Here is a 22,663-nt window from a genome sequence, read left to right as displayed (position 1 = left end):
TCTTTTGTCAAACTTGTTTTCATCATAACAGCTTGTCAAGAAAAGTAATTCATCACAAACTTTATGTCTGATTGATGCATGTTTGACAGCAGCCAGTTGCAAAAAACCTGTCAAAAGTATGGATGCTCTTCACAAATCAGCCTCAGCGCTACCTTTTTATTGATGGAACAGGAAGTCTATCTTTAGCTCACATGTGTGCTTCACTCTAAGGAGGGGCCCTTCATGGGGACAGCTCTGTAAATAATATCTCACATACTGTACTCACATCCATGCTTTACCAACCACATACTATACTGCAGGGTATAGTATTTTTCAGAAAAGCAGTGGATATTCAGCCAATGGACGGCATTGCATTGGTCAAGGAAAGGCTAATAACCACTTAAACCCTATACATACTTTGTTGACCTGCGGGATCTATGCCAAACCCCCCCCCCCATGCCAAATCCCTTTGCCAAGACGAGTTGAGAGCTTGCTATTTGCGCAGAATTTCTCCTATTATGACATGCCCAGAATAGGGACACTATGAAATGAAATGATATAGTGGAACATTTCATTTTAATACAAACAATATGTGTCTAGTTCAATGGACAATCCATGAAAGCGTTTATTTGTTAATTTTTTGTTTTGTTTGTTTGTGGGGTTTGTACATTTTTCTCAAATTAACATTTTGTGCCCACATAGAAGGGATGAAAATGCAACTAGACAAAACTAATTACAACCACCATTTTTTACTGTACCGCTTCTCCCCAGCAGCCACCTTCAAACGCATCTTTGAATGTTGATGCCGGGATCCAGTTGCTGTTCTGAAGCTTTTTTTCTTTTATTTATTTATAATTATGGTGCATCATATCATCCCATTCATTATGGTTACTGTGCACCTTTGGTCATGTCCTGGATATCATTCCTGCCAAATTGGTGTCCTACCAAAGCTGGCTCTCAATCCCCTTGGCACCTCTCTCCTACCCTTGGATCAGTGACATTGGAACACAAAGGCATTTTGTGCGTGTACTATTAGGGAGTGATACAAGTGTTCCTCAATTAAGGCTCTCATTATAGCCACTTGATAAGTCTCCTTCTCCCTGGGGGATATCAAGAAACTCATTAAATCCCTAGCTGGGATCAAGTCTCCGACATTCACTGTCACATTACCAGGCTCTGACAGATCTGAGGGGCTGTTTGTGTATGCCTGTGTCTGGGGAGTGGTGGGGGTGGCACAGGCACCAGTGGCTTACCAGGGGTTAGTGATTAAACCCGATTCATACTTCGTCGTACGACGCAGTCACACGTCGAAAATAGCAGATCTCCATTCGCAACTCGTTGTCATTTGGAGAACAGACATTTTCACTGTGCGACACCGCCATGCGATAAAGTATGAATCAGGCATTATTCGATCCCCGCACGGCAGGATTTTAATAGGTTGTGGAATGAGACTGTGAGAAGCATGGTCCCCACATCCACCCACCTTGACCTTCTCTCCAACAGAGGCGCGTGACTAAAACAAATGACAAGCATCTGCTTTTGTGTCAGAGTATATAGGTGGCGTTACAGAGACAAACTCATCAGGCATTCTGGATCAGCAGCATATTTTTACTCCAGGGTAAAGTTGCTCACCAGACCTCTTCAGCTCCTGTCCTGATCCAAATGATAACATGCAATACTCTCACAATGACAATTCTGACCTTGGTTGGATGACTTTGCCTAGTTATTTGGGAAAATATTCACATACGCTCAAAGAAAGCACTTTTAATCACGTTTATCTACAGCTGTTTTCTGAACAGCGGTTGCAGGAGCTGAACAAAACATTTGCAATTTTTTGTAACATAGGCCCCTCCTGTGATTGGAAGCTAATTCCATTGCGTTTTATCACATAACTCCAGAGATGTGTAGCGATTTGGGTTAGTTTAGGATAAAAGCAAAACATTTTTTTTTTTTAAGAAAGTGCAAAATTCTGATTGAATGAGATACAATACAAGAGTTACAGGCGAAATATAAAGCGGGCTAGTGCTACCATGTACTACAAAATTGGGTGTCACTGTCTTCCTTGGTTTACTGGCTGCATGCACAAAAGGTTTAGTGCAGATCGGTCCTGTGGATTGCGAGACAAGGTCCAGAATCACACACAGACAAAAAAAAAACATTAAATAAAAATCTAGTATCCAATAATCTTACTATATAACCCGTTTTGCGCAAAATGGCAGGAAATGTATAGCCTGCTAGCTACACAACATATGGCTTCACGTTGCTCTCTGGTGATATGGTCTGGTTGCGGCCTGTCGCACAGGTCCTCTAGTAAGTGCAGGAAACATGATGTAGATTTCTAAGTAATGTAGATTGAAAGACATTAGGTAGTTAAACAGAATTTACGTATTGTTAAATAATATAGGAAGAAATACATTTGATTCTGTTCAGAACAATAAAAAATTATGGCTTTTGTTTCTGCTCCTAGTAAAATACCATTTGTTTCCATTCGTCAAAGTGGTTCGGAGACCTGTGTGTTTATGATATCTACAAAAGAAACAGACAACAGACCTCCAATTAGTAAGCAGGTAAGAAATATAAATGCTTTTGTGGGTAACCTCAGCAATATTTGGGTTGGCATTGCTTACAATGCCAGATGTCTTTGTAATTTCGGTATTTACCCTCATGGTTGCAAACATTAGCTCTCCTATCATGATAACAAGCCCAAAAGGTTATTTTTGCCATAATGAGACTAAAGGGCACACATTTTCACATTGTTACAAATGTGATTGTCCTAAACACAGACCCCAAGGAAGCATGCTGTTCACCACTGACAAATAAGCTTTGCCATTTGGCATTTACGAGGAATATTAATTATTTAATCAATTTACCATAGGCCATGTGCCTTGCTTCCATGAATATGGCTAATTTTGGTTGTCTGCCCATTTATTTACCAACCACATCCATGCAAAAATGTTAACAATTAGTTTAATTTACAGTAATGAGATTTGAATTATAACTTTTCTTAAAACAGGGTGGAGGTTTTGCATTTATTTATTTATTAGTTTAATTGGTTTCCCAACAAGTGACATAATACTATCACACAATATAACTTGCTGTTATGATCCATCTCATTATCATTTGAACTGCCTCACAGTGTTTGCTATTTTTTTTACTAAGTATACTGTATTGTATTGTATGCCATCACAGCCATTTTCATAAATCGCTATGCTAATTGGCTCTATTTTGTCAAAATGCCTGCATGGTGGCAAATGTATATTATGTAGCACTGCACTTATCTGAATGGCATAACTCTTTGCAGAAATTACTTTGAAAATTATCACCAACTGTGTGTAAATGATGTTTGATTATGGTTCTGGTCAAGCAAAAAAAAAAACCTGTGATAGCTTTCCTTTGCAGTGTTTTTAAAAAAGTGAGGTGGAAATGTAGATGCAAATACAAATCAAGTGAGGGCCAATGCAAAATATCTGCTAAATAATTTACAGCCCTTGGTGGTGTATTCTGTGGCTTAATGTGACAGTGGAACTCATGGATACGGCCCTTGAGAATTGGCAATGGCTATAGTAAGATAATGGAAGGATTAGGTGCACTGTTACTATAATTGTAATGCCACAGTGAGTGAGCATATTCATGAATATCAAAATGCCTTGAAAGTCATTATTTTGTCTGAATCATTAGTGTATGGGGAGCTTTTGGGGGAAAACAGTCTTATTTTACTCTTGACTTGGCAATATTTAAGCCTGTCGTTATTAAGAAATCATAGCAAAGGACCTAGGCTACTGCAGGAAATAGCATTCAACTTGAATGCAAGAGCTTGGGATGGCCTTACATACAGTACTCCAACACGATGTGTTACAACAGCCCTTAAATGGTCCTCATTATTGTCTCCGCCAGGCCGAAAGGCATGGCGAGAGTATGTTTTACCCCCTGTCCGTCCGTGTGTCCGTCCGTACGTCCGTCCATCTGTATGAGCAGCTAATCTCCGGCACCGTTGGCCCGGTCACTGTGAAACTGTGCACACACACTCCCTGGATGCCAATTCAGAACCTCTGCCAACCTCTGTGTTCACATGGGACTGTTATAGCGCCACCAGGAGGCCGATTTGTGCAATTTTTTTTTTTCAATATTACTCCTACAGATTTTATCCAAACATCACGGTACACAGTATCTCTATAGTCATCTTATCAAGACGGATCTATCCGATATTTCATATTCCATCCTGATTGGCTAAGGTTGGCTTCCAAAGTTTGCAGGATAGGTCCGTTTTGAACAAAATGTCTGAAATCATGAACGCAGCGTGTGATTTCCGTGAAAATTTGCACGCACATTCCCACTAAGCCGAGGAAGAAATGCCACCCTTTTCACATTGCCCTGTTATAGCGCCACCAGCAGGTCTAATTTGGCAAAACACATTTATGCAACAAAATGCCTCAAATCATGAATGCACGCACATTCCCACTAGGCCGAGGAAGAAATGCCACCCTTTCCACATTAGCCTATTATAGCGTCACCAGGAGGCCACAATAACCTACCTGACCTGGCGGAGACCTGTGCTCCGAGGAGCACTTTTTCTATAGTTCACAATGTTTTAAGCTTAGTTTTTCCTCTGAAAGGTTTCTATTTTGTAAGTAATGTACCCATTAAGAACTAGCAGCTAATAATAATAATAATAATAACACATTTCTCAGTTTAATTTAATGTCAGAAATCATTGTGTCAAGAAGTGTCATATTGTATTTCATATGATGACAAATTTTTAAAGAGGTTATTCAAATGTGTTTCAGGCCATATTACCTTCCCATCCCATAAATATAAGAAATAAGAAATACCAGTGCTTTATTGGCATCTTTGTTTTGACCTTCAGAATTGTCACCTTGAATTCTGAGTTAGAACAACCATAGGGCGCTCCTTTGAAATTGACACACGAGGGAGCAGAGCAGGAGAAACACTCGTTCTTGGAAATTAAGTTATCCAAAATGAAGTCTAGTATCTAGTATCCTGATTCTCTTCGTTTTCCAAATGCTTCAACTCACCTATACACACCATCTCCATCTACTGCAGCCCATGCATTTAAATAGCATATTTAAACTGAGCAGCACCAGCGTTTATGTACGCAGTGTGGTCACTTGTAGGATTCAGGAAATTCAACCTCACATTTTCACCCACAAGATATAACGTTTTCATTTATTCATGCCCGATTCCCTGTGCAAATAATGTTTCAGTGCAAGATATCTCAAAGGAGATAACCAAGTATAGTATTCATTGAGGGAAGGAAGTGCACAGACAGGTTACATTAAGGGAAAAAAACAAAACAGGCATACTAACTGTGTCATACACTGTATGAGCAGTGAGCATGCATTGCTGTATTCAACACTCACAGATTAAATACTTTACTGAATGTTGCTGTGCCTTTGGATTCTGTGTAAAAATGTAAATGTGCATTTGTAATATTGTTCTCAAATGTGTTTTCCTTATACTCATCAATAAAAAAAGACCCTTCCCTGATTATAAAGTGCCCGGACATAAAATGAACGAGGTGCTTGGATAGTGATAAGTTATAGAAAGTGCCTTTCTCCAAAGCGCTTTACAATGTGCAGTAGCCTACATTCACAGGAGGAATTCATACATGCAAGGTGTCAACCTTCTCGTTGGAAGCAGTTAGGGATTCATTGCCTAGCTCAAGGACACTTTGTCATGCAATCAAGAGAGATTGAACCCAGAATGTTCCGATGTCCATAGTAGCCTAATGCAGGTGTAAGACCAATTGTATTGTGTTATATGTATAATGCAAGGTATATTTTCGATTGTTTGATTTCCCTTTGATGTCACTGCTAAGTTTGTTGGACTCGTTTAACCTGCGCAGTGAGCAATTCTGTCATTGTATTTTCATTTACATATGTTTTGGTCTATAGGTACTGTGCAAGTTGTTGATTGTGTGTAATTTTTGTGTGAACATAATAGTTCTTATGGCATGACTGAGGGAAGCCTGAAGAAAAAAAAAGCCCGTTTATAGAGAACCCGACCTGTGTCCTCAATGTTTTGAGAGGAGCTACACTAACGGTGACATATCGATCATTTTCAAACTTTTGGGAAAAAGAATAATGGCTTCTATTTCAGCCTGCTAACTTTCCAGGAAGTGCAACTGCTGTAGTTTCTATATGGTTTGGAATTCGCATCAATGACTTCACTGGTAGGCAGGTTTCTGAACTGTCCATAGCCCACCAATGAGATGCAGAGTGAATAGACATAAATTGTGCCATCTTTTAATGAGCATAGATAAGGTTGAAAATGGGTAAGGCTTTCACAACTGCTTCAGTCTTTCAAGAGTGTTCTTTATTGGGCAGAATAACCACTTAAACCGCTACACTTAGTTGACCAGGGTCCCCCAGGGGCCTGCACTGCCCCCTCATCTTTTCCCCCTAGTACACAGTCTCTTCATCGACAATAGCATGTTCTACAAGCTGATAGCTTGTAGATGTTATTGTCACCAAATGTTCACCTTTTTTAATTGCTCAATGTTCTTCTATTACATGCCAAGAATAGGGATGCTAGGGTTCATGTGGTTAGTTGGAAAGTAAATCTTTATTCAAAAAGGCCACTTTCTTTATACTGCCGTGCAATAGCATTATAACCATCTGACTTTCTATCACTTGATGTCATTTTACAAGCTTTAAACATAAAACATTTGAATAAAATCAAGACTGTCATATAACTATCTTTTATAGACACATGGTAACAGCTTTTATAGGCCAACTGATTAATTTGCTGCACTGGAAATAAAACTATTATTCATCTGATCAAACAGTGATAAATCAAGCATAGGCTACCTGGCAATCAGTTCGGGTCTTAATTAGCCCTGCAGTGAGTAATTTGTGTATAAAAAGGACTGAGGTACCACCTGATGACTGACTGATAGAAAGCTGGCTAGAATCCTAGCTGAATTATCATTGTTTTCTTAACGATAAATTAAGCAAAGATTGCAGCCTGGACTGCCACCAAGTAGGAAGCCATGTTTCTTTTCTTCACTCCGCTTCGATGCAGATTGCTAACAGCTGGCTAACCTACAGGGATCCGTTCAGAATTGTTACTTACAGTATTGTTGTTTCCAAAGTCATTTTAGAGTATTTTTTGGAACCACTGCTCTGTATTTTAGAGCAGTGGTTCCCAATCATTTTCATGTCAAGGACCGCCACATTGATGCAGACCCCCATTTGAGAAGATTTTGATTTGTCAACATTTATCAAAAATGTAAAATAATATATATCCGGTCTACAAGCTCACTACTATTAGAAGAGAGAACTGGCACACAATACAGATTAAACTAGAAAAAGTGCTCCTCGGAGCACAGGTCTCCGCCAGGTCAGGTAGGATAGTGTGGGGCAACAATGTTGGGAATTTGCAAATCAGGCTAGAATGTGATATCAATCAGTTTTATATAAGTCGGCCTCCTGGTGGCGTAATAAAAGGCAATGTGAAAAATGCAGGGCAAAGGTTTTTCCCTGACCTCTAGGGAGTGCACATACAAAGTTTTACACAGATTGGTGCAGTTATAGGTAAAAACAGTAATCGGCATGTTATAGCGCCACCATGTGGCTGATTTGAAAATGTTCAAGTGGCATTTCTTCCTCGGCCTAGTGGGAATGTGCATGAACATTTTCACGGAAATTGCAAGCTGTGTTCATGATTTGAGGCATTTTGTTCCAAACGGAGAACTCCTGCAAATTTTGGAAGCCATTTTTAGCCAATCAGGATGGAATGTGAAAAATCTGAAAGACCCGTTTTGTTTTATGACTATAGAGATACTGTGTACCGATTCGTGTGACAAAATCTGTAGGAGTACTTTCAAAAAATGTGTTTTGCTAAAAGCGGCCTCCTGGTGGCACTATAACAGGCCCATGTGAAAAATTGGGGGCAAAGGTTCTGAATTGGCATCCAGGTAGAGTGTGTGCACAGTTTCGCTGTGATCAAGCCAACGGTGCCGGAGATTACCTGTTCACATACGGACACACACACGGACGGACGGACACACACACACACGCACGGACGGACGGACGGACGGACAGTGTGCAAAACATACTCTCTCGCCATGCCTTTCGGCCTGGCGGAGACAACAAGTGAAATATGAAGTGATGGCACTGGTAGACAAAATTAGAACTGCAACACTATCAAATTGAAGCTGATTGGCTGAAAATGTTCAACCCACCTGAAAATGTATTTTGTGTTAATTAAAGAGCTGGAGAGACAGGGCGAGCCCTGTTACTGAACAAACTCTGAGTCTATAACAATGATTACTATCAGAATATAGTGCTTTAACCTTTTAACAAAAAGCTTTTTGTTTTAACCAAAACATATCACTTAACCTAACTTTAATACATGTCATCAGCAAATACAAATAGCTATATTTAGAGGAGAGAATAGAAAAAAAGGAAAAACAGCGGTAGAGTATGATCCTTAATCTTTTAACAAAAAGCATTTGTTTCAACCAAAACATATCACTTACCCTAACTTTAATACATGTCATCAGCAAATACAAATAGCTATATTTACAGAGGAGAGAATAGAAAAAAGGAAAAACGTATGATCCCTCATTTCAATGGGAACTATCTCCAGATTCTCCACTTGCGGTTTTCTGACAGATGCTTTTTCAGGACAGTTTTGAAAGAAGCCAGTGATTCACATCTTTCAATGGATGATGTTAGAGCATTCAACGATGGCAGAGTAATGTTTGTGCAACATTTGTGGGGTACCAGATAGTAGGTGCACCCTCTGGTGTTGTTGTAGTGGGTGTCACTCACTTTGGAGAAGTAGTTAGACGGGTATGAGGGTACTGTCCCTCTGAGTGTCTTAACACATTGGGTGCCAGAGGTTTATTAAAATATTATACGTTGAGTGCCAGCATTTCTTCCATCCACTTGCGTTATACATTTCGTGCTGTGAGAAGCCCCGACGCGGAAATGCATGTAAACAAAGCGTGCGTGCGAGACGGCGGAGGGTCCCGACTAACGCCTGGAACAATAATATTTCCAACGCGACCCTCCATTGCAGCGTGATCGCCGATCGAAAACGGCTCGTTTCCACCACATTAAAAAGAAATGGAGATATTAAGCTTTTAATCAAGGAGATAACATTGAAAACGCCGACCGGAAGGATTTTTGACATGGAGCCAGATCCAGCCTCTTCTTCTCAGAAACTGCTTGGGTGATGTCAAAGTTTCGTTTTAGCGCCCCACGTGGCCCACATGTATAAAAATAGAATTGGGTCAAAAACGGTCCGGACCGTTTTCGGCACTTCTCGTTTGGACCCTCAAAAACGGTCCGGACCGTTTTTGGCATTCAATGTGTTAAATACCAATCCCATTGATATTTGCGTTATGCTGTCTTCTACCCTGAGCCATCCCAAACTAGCAGTGTCCAAGTGTGTTGGAATTAGGTGGGCCGTGGGCTTAAGGCCGAGTAGTAGTCGTTTCAGTTTGTTCTGGGAGGACTGAAGCTAAGTTTTTAGTGACATTGAGGTGTTGGAGAACCAAGAGGTGCAAGCATAATCAATGATCTATGATATAAAATGACATAAATGTATTTATTTGTATGCTATTTATAGAAAATGTGTACTGTAAATGGTTGCTGCATCTGTCACATAACTGGCTTGAAATGAGGGAGGCCATGGGATAAAATATTCAAAATCTTTATTGTTATGTCCCATTATACGTATAGTATAGTACGTACTGTATAAGAAAGTACAATTATTTGGTTTCGGCTCAACAACATTGCATCAATAAGGATGCTATAAAATGCAATACATTATGTACAAATAAACATAAAATACAAGAAAAGTGTTTTTTTTATAACATTTTAAAATGGAATGTTTAATTTTTTTAATTTTTAATTTAAATTTATATCCCTCGATTTTGTAACCCTTTTTTTCACCCGGTGCCAATTTGCTAAGTGATCCTGGGCACTACACTCCCCCCACCAGCCTAGCGGGGCCAGGGCCGAGCTCATGCCTCCTTCAATGCATGAGAGCTAACTGACCTTCTTGTCACCTGACTAGGGGGAGTTTCCCTGGTTGGACATAGTGCATGGAAGGAACACGTTATTCCAACCAGTTCCCTTCCCCTCCATCAGGCGCCCCGGCTGACCAGGGGGAGGCAGTATAGTGACCAGGATTACTACATGTTTTTGTGAGGGTATTAACTACCCTAGGAGACACGGGGAGAATATGCAAACTCCACACAGAGTTGGCCCTTTCGCCAACCGGAAGGCATTTGATAATATTGTGAAACTGTGATGGTTTGGTTTCACAGAGGAGAATGTTCTGGGATAATGGAAATGCATAGGCTACATTTCAGTGTTGACTTGTGTGGGAATGAAACCAAAGCATGCTGTGGAACCTGCAAAATATCTTTAAGAGAAGTCTGTTGAATCACACTCCATCTTGGTAACCGTCAGTACACAGTAAAATCCTGAGTATATTGTATACACATGGACCCAAAAGGGATAATTTGTCCACAGATAGTTAAATGAACACTCAAGATTTGATAGGGTACAGTACGTTTGTGACTAACACAAGACAAAACTATTTGAAAAGGGAATCATATATATCGAAACAAAACACTTAAGGCCCGTTCAAAGTCCCTAGATGGGTCTGAAACGTGCGTCATGGGGTGAGGGATTCCGTCCGTTCTTTACGGACACATGCAAGGTCGCTGACGTTAAATCCGTAGGAATTATGACGTTGAGGCGTCGTACACTATTAATCCACTAGATGGCAGTTGCGAGCTTTTAAATGTTGCGAAAAGTGTTGCCATGTCCGCTTATTATAAGCGACTTTGGGCTTATTTTTCTGTAAAGTTGCTTGTAAACAAACATTGGTGGTTGCGGTTTTATTTGGGCTTGTTTCTAAATTGTAGTTGCTTATTTGGGCCAATTATTATTTAAACCAGTGATTCTCAAATATATATTGTAGATCTGCTATTTTCATGTGATGTGGGATGTGGCCTAGTCGATTCTTTTGGGCTTGTTTTCATAGACCTGGTTGCTTATTTCTCTCACAAAACCTGGCAACAGCGCTAAAATGGAGCTAGCATTGTAGCATCTAGCCAAAACAACGCAATAAAAGACACAAACTAGTCCACAAACTAGACAAAAACAATGGTTGTCTACAAAACGTGAGTTTCGACCCCTACTGCACTGTGCTATATTATTTGTGTGTGTGTGTTTAGGGAATGGCTGGCTGGGTTCATTTTGTCACAGTAATTAAGTACATTTACTCAAGTACTTCCACCACCAACGTGGGTCTTTTTTTGGAGAAAGAGGGCCCAAGGAAAACTTTTTTTTCCTTATACTGCCAACGGGCACCACTGGTACTACAGGCAACGTACAAACGAACGTCAGTCGGCCTGACGGTGAATGTTGATCGCACGGAAGGAAATCCTAGAGCCGTAGGTGACGGAGGGGGAGACAAAAACGACAACGTAAGGAGCGCCGGCGCTCGTTACGTATCCTTACGTCCGACTATGAATGATACTTAAATTGGCTGTACTGTACACCATCTACTGCCTGACACAGTGAGATTTAGGGCAGGGTGCGCAGTAACCGCAACAACGCAATACCACGGTGCGGTAATGCGCCACCGCACGTCGGTAAAGCGATAAAGAAAAGAAAAAAATATATTACAAAAATATTTATATTAAATATATATATGAAATGAAAAGTTTACCATATTAAACAAATATCATTGTTTAGTGTGACTGTGATTATTCATGAACATAATATCATGACATGTCTATTCTAGCTATAAACGAGCAGATCTACAAGCTGAGTGCGAGTCCCAAAGTGTTGCACTTTTGCTGTAGAAAGATGAGATTTATTACAACCCCTGATAAGAGGAGGGGGGGGCACCGCAGGGGTCGACAGGAGTCAGAGCAGGGCCAGTCCATTATTACATTTATGGGGGTTTGCTTGATTGATTGATGTACTTTATTTAGTAAGACATGAGAACAGTACATGACAGTACATAACAGTACATGGAAGTACAAATTCACAATACGAGGTCTACTAAACTGGAAATCTCATTAAGCAGAGCTTGTTTAAGATGAGAACCCCATGCACACAAATCATGATGACATATAAGAGACAGACAGATATACACACTACTATACAGAATGTCATACAATCAGTTTACAGCTAGGTTACTGGTATGAAGAGTGAAAAATATGTACAAAAGAAGAAAGAGAGATGGGGGGGGGGGTAGGTTAGGTTAGGACATGGATAGATGCTTTTGTGTGTGTGCCTGATATTAAATTATTTCTTGGCTTTAGTATTACAAAAAGTGTTAGATTGAATATAGTCTACACACACAACACGATATATAAAAAGTAAGCATAAGCTGTTTGAGTTACATTATTTTCAAGTACTTAGAGCGAAAAACACCCGTTTTCATACGCGAATACCGAATACTAATGAAGTACTGTAGCCTACTCACTGAATGGCAGGTCGTTGAGTTAATGTGTGAATTCCGTTGCCAGCAGCCATTAATTATCACCTCAAGAACAATACATAGCCACACACATCATAAGCCATCAACTCAGAGTTACACTAGTTAGACCATTCTTGCTGTTTGTATTGCTGCGCCCCCCCAGCCCAGCCACTCCTGGATGCATCGTATCAGGTGTGTATCAATGTCAGATACGCCGTTTCGAACGGTTTTTGGATGTATATGGTGGCGACGAAAAAAATCTGCAGGCCATACACACCATAGATAGCCTATACACACCACTGGTTTGGGTTGGGTCGGAGTCGCCAGTGTAATTTCACTCTCATATATATACCCAGGGGTGAGCTCTAGGGGGTGGTCAGGGGGTCGGCGACCCCTTAGTTCTGACACTATGGGGGCTGGGGGCTCACGCATGCTCCACATGCACGCACCGTCAGCGGCGGTCTTTAACGCCTTAAAGTTTAAACAATAGCCTCTCAAGGTTTGCGCCGTCAGTGGCGAGCCGTTCTCAATAGCCTCTACCTGGCTGCTTTGCATAACATTAGGCCGGGGGTCTGCAACCTGCGGCTCTGGAGCCACATGAGGCTCTTTATCCCCTCCCTTGTGGCTCCCTGTAGCTATAGAAAACATGATATGGAAATTTTTGTATTTTTTTACATTTAGATTAAAATGTATCGTTGCTGTAATATGAGACATAGATTCTTACGTGCTCCAATATTGTAAAAATGTGTAGACTAAATAAGAAGTTTATGCATTTATTGGCACGGCACCAGCCATGGTGGCTTGTGTAAACAAACCAGTGTGTGATTTCCTGCTACGCTAAGGATACCAAATGCAAAAAAACAAAGAATTTAATAGTTCATGGCAGGGGTCATCAATGTGTTCGTACACGGACAAACGTGTCCGTCGCAAGACTTGTCCGTGTCTGTAGCTTCCCTCCAGTTGACATATACGATCACAAGGTGTTCTTTTCTTTTACAGAACTTTAATCATGATGGCAGCTACAGTGTCCGCTGCAAATCTTTGATTAAAAAAAAATGTTACTAGAGCCAGCAGTGGCTGACTTGCCAGTCTCCAGGTTCAGAATTGATATAACTCGTATTTAATTAATGCAGAAATACCAGTGGTGTAAAGTAACAAAATACAAGTACTTACAATACGTGTATACTTTATTTGAGTTTGTAGCCTATTAATCACAACTTTCATTGTAACTTCAATACATTTAAAATATGAAAAATATTATTTTACTCTCCTATCATTAGACAACTCGTTACTCAAATCAATATAATTGCAAGTCTCTCATCATCCAGATAATATTGTATTATCGACACTGTTCATTTTCATAACAGGCACTCTCATCAAGACAAGATGCCTGCTGTCCATTGTTGTATACTGGTGATGTATAAAATAGGTTTAAAGTGGTTACACTGATTTTGATGCTATTAAGCCATTTTGCTGGGGACCCCCTGGAACCCCCTCAAGGACCCCTGGGGGTCCCCAGACCCCACTTTGAGAACCACTGGCATAGAGTGCCAGTACACCCAGAAACGCCATTCCAAAAATAAATCTTCCATGCCAATGAATGACCTGATTTTAATTTAGTTTAATAGCTCTTAAGCTGGGTTTCCGAAATGTCCTTTGACATTAACAATGTCTAATGACTGGGCCTATAAAAATCTGTTTTTTTTAAAATAATGACCGGTGGATGATGTCAATATGACAATTCTTCTGGCTGTCTCTGATTGACTTTAATGCTTTGAAAGGTTCAAAGCCATAAGTTCAATTTAGAAAGAAGAAGAAAGTGAAGCAGAGATGGCCATGGAAATAATTATAATAAACTTTACTTTTAAAGCAATTTTTGAAACAGGGTTACATAGTTCTCCATCTACGCCTTCCCTCTCAGCTTTCATACTTAAAGGGATACTTCACTTTAGGGCCGGGGAAACATTTAAAAAATATATTAAAAATAAATGAAAAAAGTTATGGAAAATTCATGGCCCCCTCACGCATTAGAGTGTCCTACTAATGCGTGAGGGGGCCATGAATTTTCCATAACTTTTTTCATTTATTTTTAATATATTTTTTAAATGTTTCCCCGGCCCGAAAGTGAAGTATCCCTTTAATATCTTAATAAAATAAAATAAAGTAGTAGGGATAAGGACTAACCACTTTCCCTCTTAAAGGGTAAGACCACTTTGGTAGAGGTTTGGGTTGTGTAGTTACCTTGCCATGATGTAACTCCAAAGGTGGGCAAGAAATCAAAAATAATTGCTCCATTGATTAGAAATTGATAATTCAAAATATGCTCCTCATTGACTTACATTGTGCGGTAAAACAGCTCTCAAAGTCACTCTTTTAGCACATAAATGAACCCAAACATAGCTGATTCAGACAATATAGAGCATCACCAAACCCAGTACTGTTTGTTTTTTAAATAAAAATGTCAACTTCCTGTTGATTTTACTATTTGAAGATTTGGATCCGGATCCGCGGATCCAGTCCAGGTTTTCTACTTATTAAAAATGGCAAAATCAACAGGAAGTTGTCATTTTTATAAAAAAAAAAAAACAGTACTGGGTTTGGTGATGTTCTATATTGTCTGAATCAACTTTGTTTGCGTTCGTTTACGTGCTAAAAGAGTGACTTTGAGAACTGTTTTACCGTACATTTGATTTAGCAATTTTTGTCTCATCTGTTTAAGGAAATAGGTAGCTGATATATTGTACTTTTACCTTAGCGCTAGGTATACTCTTGGTTGCTTGTTTTTGCAGAAAATGCACTAAAGACTTCTGGTGATTAGTAGTTTTCGTTCCCTACCTATGTTGAATACACTTATTGTAAGTCGCTTTGGATAAAAGCGTCTGCTAAATGACTGTAATGTAATGTAATGTAATGTACAATGTAAGTCAATGAGGATATTTTAAACTATCAATTTCTAATCAATGGAGCAATTATTTTTTATTTCTTGTCCACCTTTGGAGTTACATCATGGCAAGGTAACTACACAACCCAAACCTCTACCAAAGTGGTCTTGCCCTTTAAAAAATACAGCATGTGTTCTCCATCGTGTCTACAGCACTAGTATACTGTACATTTACGACTGTACAAGCCGGCATGTTGATGACACCTGGTTCATGGACAAAGTTGTTTGCTTTCACTGCCAATGCTGCTAGATTACTTGTATGTTTGATCTGCGGCGAGAAGTTATCAAACAACAACAAAAGTAATGTTGATATTATTATAATATTGTAATATTGTAATGGAAATGAAACTTAAAACACCAAATAGCGCACTGCAGAGTAGTCATGTTGTGCGCCATGCTCTCTAAAGTACTGATCCTGCTGTGAGCAATATAATATTTTGACAAAAACAAAATGAATGAATGCTCGTTTAAATGTTTAAATTTGTATTTTGTAATTTGATAGGCTAATATACACTTAATAGCCTGTGTTGCCTTCATTATAAGGCTAAAATAGGTTTTGTGGCTCCAGACAGATTTTGTATTTATGTTTTGGTCTAAAATGGTTCTTTTGACTTTAAAGGTTGCAGACCCCTGCATTAGGCTAATCGAGAAAAGCCATGGACTTCAAATGAATGCGTACATTCCAATGAGAGACAACAGTCTATGCACTGCAGAGTGTGAAGGGGATCACTTAGCAGAGGACCCAGTTCTCTGAGACAAGACAAAGACAAGTTGTCTGATTGTTTTAACTACTTATGTGTGGGTGAGTCTACGTAAAGGGCTTTTATGTACAAAAAAAAAAAAAAAAAAAAAAAAAAAATTAATTGAAACAAAAATAAAAACAACAAATTAACAATGCAACAAAAATAATAAGAAATATAATTACATTAATAATCACATGTTGAATACGGTATTTCAACTAGCACTGAGCTGAGTGACTATGTGCACATGCCCGCGCGCAGGTGCGTGCGCCGTGACGTCATAAAATAGAGCCCCCATAGCTCAAAAATCCACAGCTCACCACTGTATATACCTTCGTACGATAGTGTCTTACATCACGTGTAAAAAGAGCAGATCTACAAACTCACCGAGCTTGTAGATCTGCTATTTCCGGCAGCCGAGATTAATCGATCGGTTTCATTTCTTTCATAACAAACAGGGAAAGGTTCCCTACTTTACTTAATCCTAATCGTTTTTATCTGAGATCAGGCTTTCCAATAATCTTTGACGGATTACGCTAATGTCATGGTCATGGAATATAAACATTTGGAACGATGCCACGGCCACGCAGACTGGTTAACTACGAGAGATGAGAGAAAACATCATCCAGACCAGGTATCTCTCTCTCTCTCTCTCTCTCAGAGCTAGAACCACGGACCCCCTCCCCTGGACCCCCACGATGTAGGCTATTCGCGGGGGCAGTTCGTAGGTGTCGAACTCGAATTTATAGTTTTATACATTTGAAAACTTGTGAAATGGGACATTACTTTTACTTTTGTACTTTTAAGTATATTTTATACCAATACTTTTGTACTTTTACTCAAGGACATTTCGAATTCCGGACTTTTACTTGTAACAGAGTATTTTCATATTTCAGTATTGATACTTTTAACAAGATTTACAAGATTTTAGTACTTTTTCCACCACTGAGATATGACTTTCAGTATGAGTCTATGACTGTCAGATTGGACAATTTTGCTTAGCCGACAGCATGACTTACTGTATGTTGCTGGTGCCACCTTATTTAATGTTTCATATTTTCCCGTTCTAAACTAAAACATCTCTACAGTATATAAATACTGTCTGGTGCCTGTGTAATGGAGTAGCTCTGCCTGAAGAAGGAGGCTATATCTGCCTGAGTTATTGACACTCAATTTGTGTTTCAACAATGGCAATTCATTGTTGCACATGTGTGTTTCAACAATTGAGATTAAAATTGAAGAAGATAACATTTAGTCAATACTTCATTTTTGGCAGCAGTTTCCATGAAAACTGAATGTGAAAAGACTTACAGTAAGTGTCTGGGAGCCTGGGTTATCTTATGTAGCTAATAGATCTGAGGACAATTGGAATTGTCATCCAATGTTCAAATGCAGGAACACCCCAGGAGATTTGCCTCTTCATCAATCTTTTCAGAGGGGGAGTAATGGTGATACAGATGTTGGGGCCAGACCATCAGTTTCAGTATGCGTGTCTCAGAACATTCTCTTGTCACATTCACCTTCCTCTTTGTGGTTTCTCATTTGTCAGTTGTTTAATATGGTTATTTTTCATAACTTGTAGAACAGTCCAGTCTTTTTTGAAAATCACAGATTTTTCACTTAATCAAAGCAAATCAGCTGTTGCAGCATACAATACAGAGCACATACATACTACATTAGTTTGTGTATTTTGTGCACATGTAATGTGAACTAAAACAGAGTTAAACCTGCACTAGGTAACTCTCCTGTTCCACGTCGGATTTTAACCGGGCTGAAAATATGTGAAAAGTTGTGAAATCTGACAAAAAGACAAAAGTGTCCCTCTAAAATACGTCTATTTGTAAGAGTAGTTTGGGTAGAACAGATTCAGAAATACATTTTTCAAACTTTGCTCTGCTTTGTGTCAAGACTTATATAGAAATAGGACAGATTCAAACAAAGATAGCTGCCCACGGCCTAACTGGAAATGGATTTGAAAGGACTCACATTAAAAGCCTCATGTCACATTTGTGCTTTTCTTACAGAAGTCATAGCTTTCTCTCCACCAAGTTAAATACAGTACATACTGTAAAACACATTTCACCAGGAACAAAGGAACAGAACAGCACAACACATGTGCCTTGAAAATTAGTGGGCAACCTTTGAGCACTTAAGCTGTTGTCTAAGCTGAAACATTGAAACCGTACTCATGAGAAATCTAAAAAAGAAAAACAAAAGGCAACTGCTATGCTTCTATTCATTTGCAATAAAAGCAACAGCCCCAGGTCACAACATTTTAAACAGAATCAATGACCTATGGCTGTATAGTAATGAATAACTTGTTTGTCTGCTATCAAAGAGCTTTAGAAATAAGTGTCAGTTCCACCCACAGCGCTGAGAATTATTCAATGCTATTTGTTCAGATTATGTTTCAATAGAAAAATATGACATTGTGGATGTCACGTATGTGTATTTCCAATGTGTGCATTCGTTTTTCTTGTTCGTTATAAATATACATTTTAACGGCATTTAGCAGCCCTAATGAAATAAATTGCCAGTTATATTCTGATTTGTTGATCCACACATTACTTTCCACAACTGGAAACTTGAGTAAGTCTAACAGCAAAGAAGTCACATAATACTTTGCTGCATCTGGATTTGTTTTGGCTTCAATTACAAAATGTGCAATTTTTTTTTACTCAAATGACGGTGTACCAATTTGCACTGATTTGCAAGATATGGTTCTGCTCATGGTGACAGCAGTAGGTGAAACTGAAAATATCACTGATGAGGGGGATTTTGACAATAACTTGGCAGAGGCTGAAAAAGAGAACTTGTTATAGTGATGGGAGTGAGAGCAGGAAGAGGATGACAATTACATACTCCCCCTATCAAATAAACGTACTATAATCAGGCTTTGGATTGCAGCCTTGATTGGAATGTTGTTACAATGATCATTATGTCATTATAGAAGATGAAAGCAAAACAGAAAGGTGTAGATTTCCCTGGTAATAGTGAGGCATTTGAATGAGCACACTGCTTTGGAAAAGCAGTTTAAGCATAGGCCAGTGTTATGACAGGGCAGCTCTGATGTTGCTGCACAAACGTTGGAAAAAGTTTCATCAAGAGGTCACAAGCTCTGTACACACAGGTCACTTCCTCTTAAATTATATTGTTCTTGATGCAATCTGTATTGGAGTCTAACTTTCCTAGCCCGTTGAAATGACAAAACTGTCACGTCATATCAATACATGTGGACTGCAAGGAAATCCCTCCCTGCTATAACAACCATGCTCCAAGATAGTGACATGATTAACCTCACTCTATATAACGTTCTCACTTCTCACACACATTACAAATTTCTAATTGGACAAGCTACAGGTTGTTGGTTTGGAGCTTTCATCTGCACCAGACGTGGCACAGAGAAACGCGTGAAGAACCATGGAATGCCATTTGAGAGAGAGATTGAGACACCTATTGTGCCAAGGCTGGTGTACACAAGATAGTCTCACCATCACTGTCAGAATCAGAATCAAACTCAGTATCGGCTTTATTGTCACATCACAGGTTTACAGAAGTAAAAAAAAAGTGGGTGAAATACGTTTTCGTGCAATTCGTTTTGTTTGTTCCATAGAAAAAAGATAGGAGAGAAGAAGGGGGGTGGGCCAAGGGGAAGAGCGATAAAAGAAAAGAAACACATTATCTACATATTTACACATACTGTCACCTGCAGTCTTAAGTTGAGGCCCTCACTTAGCACCTGTGCTTTGTGCACAAGCAGTTTTATCGCCATTATTGACAGACGCTATGAAGACGAAGAGACCGCTCTTCACAGAGTTTACAGATGACCTGACTGGGGGCTCCATTAGCCCAACATGACAAGCAGTTAATATACACAAAATCTCTTCACCAAAACTTTGTAGATCTGCTATTTTTGGCAAATATTCTCCCCCAGAATAGGCATACTGGGGTTGAAGTGGTTAAGTAACATACTGTATCTGAGTAGTTCTTCCACCACTGCATTCATCAAAGCACATTGCTTTAGTTTAACCTGTGTGTTTGTGCTGTCTGAAACCCAGGCCCTATAACATGGGACTTAACATAGCTGCAAGTGTTTCTCACTCATTTAATTATATCCGTGTGATGGACTGGCTGAGAGCTCCACCTCGCCCGGCTTCCCTATATCTGATGGCAAATAAGGGCAGCATCCATCTCGCCATGTCACATGTAGTAATGGTCACACTTTCTCTTCTCTCTTTCGTTCCACATTGATACAAGACAGCTATTCAGCCTCCACTCCCCCCCCGCTCATCCTGCCTCCTCTCTCCCCATTCATCACCGGAGGTCCCCCGCAGATGAGATCGCTTAACAGTGGGCGTGACTGGTGATGTGCGCTCTTGCTCCTCCTGTTTAAAGAGATCATCTGTGATTTTGTAGTTCGTAGCCTTAGCTTCCGAGGAATTTATCATGTGGCTGGACATTTTAATTGGACCATTTAACTTGTGGATAGAGTCTCTTATAGAGTTTTGTAAGTTTTCTTCTCTATTCCAAAGTCTATGATAGTGAGTCCCAACCTGTGGGCTGTCAAGATATTACAAGTGGGCCCATAATAATTGGCAAAACACTAACATTTGATTAATAATGTCACAGTAATATATATACACACGCGCGAGTTGGGTATGACATTGATTTTAAAGTACACTAAACTGACATGTTAGTAATATTTACTACATAATGTGGTAAAACTGTGCCTTCACTAGTCATCGTTGTGCTGCTTTAGCTGTTAGCTATTATATCATAATGGTTTAGTTAGGGTTAGTCACCACCAGATATGAACTGAATGACGATCATTCCAGATTGTATCTTTAAGTCAATTTTTAAGTCAATCAAGTTTCTAAAGTAGGCTCCAGTTTAGGCCTACAGGTAGAGTAAGTGCTAGTGACTCATATTTTACTACTGAGGTGAATCAGTGCACAGAGCATTAGTACGTCATAAAATGCAACCTAAGGGGATGATCACCCTGAGGCACATCCCTAGAAACACGCCGACAGCTAAACCATTGTTTACCGATGATACGGTGCACCTAGCACACTCCTCTTTTGTGCAGCGTGTTTATAGTAGACGTGTGTGTAAAAAAAAAAAAAAAAAAATCCCGTTATGATGATGGTAGATGCGGAACGGTTGTGGGACAATCACAAATGCAGCCAAAGGTTTGATATTAGACTCAACCCACCCTGTTTTGCCCGATGCGCTGTTAAGGTATCTCAGTGTTATCACCCCCTTACTCAGCTGTAAACAAGTCTTTGGTAAGAGTCTTAGCCAAAGATTTAACAGTACTCGAAAAAGTAATTTACACGTCTGTAATCTGGATAGATTATAAATGCAATTAAGCAAGTTTTATTAACCTTGTTCTGAACAGCCTTTATTCAACTTGTTATTAATGATATTAGCCCTAACCTACCGTAGTGAGTTAATCGACTATGGACACAATTCAATGGAATGATTGCATTAGAGGCTCATTAACACATTTCTTTTATTTTTATATTTAGGCATGGACATTCAGTAGGCTACTCACTTCTCATTATGTAAATAAATAAGCAAAGGACTTATTGATCCTATGTGAGTGAAGCTTTAATAATCTCAGTGCCTTGGGCTATATTCCTTGTCTTTTCCTTGTAGCCAGCTTCTTGCATCATGGTTGGCTGTGCTTCATGGGGATGCACAAACCGTTCAGAGAATGGGGTGAGAATATACGGCTTCCCTGCAGGCAGTGAGATAAGAAGAAAATGGCTGATTAAAGCAGGAGCAATCTGACCATCACAAGAGCCTACAACAACAACAACAAAATAATGCACGGTAATGATGTGAGGATTCATTTGAAGAATTGTGTTAGATTGGTCAGGGTATGTAGGCAGGCACATCATCACCCAACAGTGCAGTCATTTCAGTAACATCAATATATATATTTTGCTACTCTATTACAGGTACATCGCTGTGATTGATACATCACCTGAATTTTGGTCGATACTGATATATTACATTATTATAGTTATATTGAGCTCATAGCTTTTTTTTATTGTTCATTTCGTCAATATCGGTGAAATATCGGTCAATACCGGTGAAATATGTGAAATAACGGTCAATATTGGTGAAAGAGTATCGGTCAAAAAATATCTGAACTATTTTGACTTGATCGATTCGATACCGATATTGCATTTTTAATGAAATATCGTCCGATATCTACAAAATAGGCTACCGTTAATAGATGTTCTCTTTAATAATTCTTTAGTAATTCCAGTTAAACTTGCGCTTCCCAAGCCCCCTTCGCCCCCTCCGATCCTTGTGGTGTTCACAGCGGAAGTGTGGGCTAATTTTGACTTCCACACTAAAGATGGCAGCCTGTCACGGCACTGATCTCTGTCTCGTGACAGTGTTGCTTGCCTAAAAGAACGGATGTAGGCTACAAGCAGTGCTGTGACTCCTTGCTCCTTCACTCAGGTCAATACGATTAATAAAGCATCTTGTAATTAGTATCTCCAAGAGGCCAGGCC

The sequence above is a fragment of the Gymnoscopelus braueri genome, assembly GCF_963280865.1.
Source record: "Gymnoscopelus braueri genome assembly, chromosome: 3".
Classification (NCBI taxonomy): domain Eukaryota; kingdom Metazoa; phylum Chordata; class Actinopteri; order Myctophiformes; family Myctophidae; genus Gymnoscopelus; species Gymnoscopelus braueri.
The sequence above is the reverse complement of the archived record's forward strand: the minus strand, read 5'-3'. Positions refer to the sequence as shown.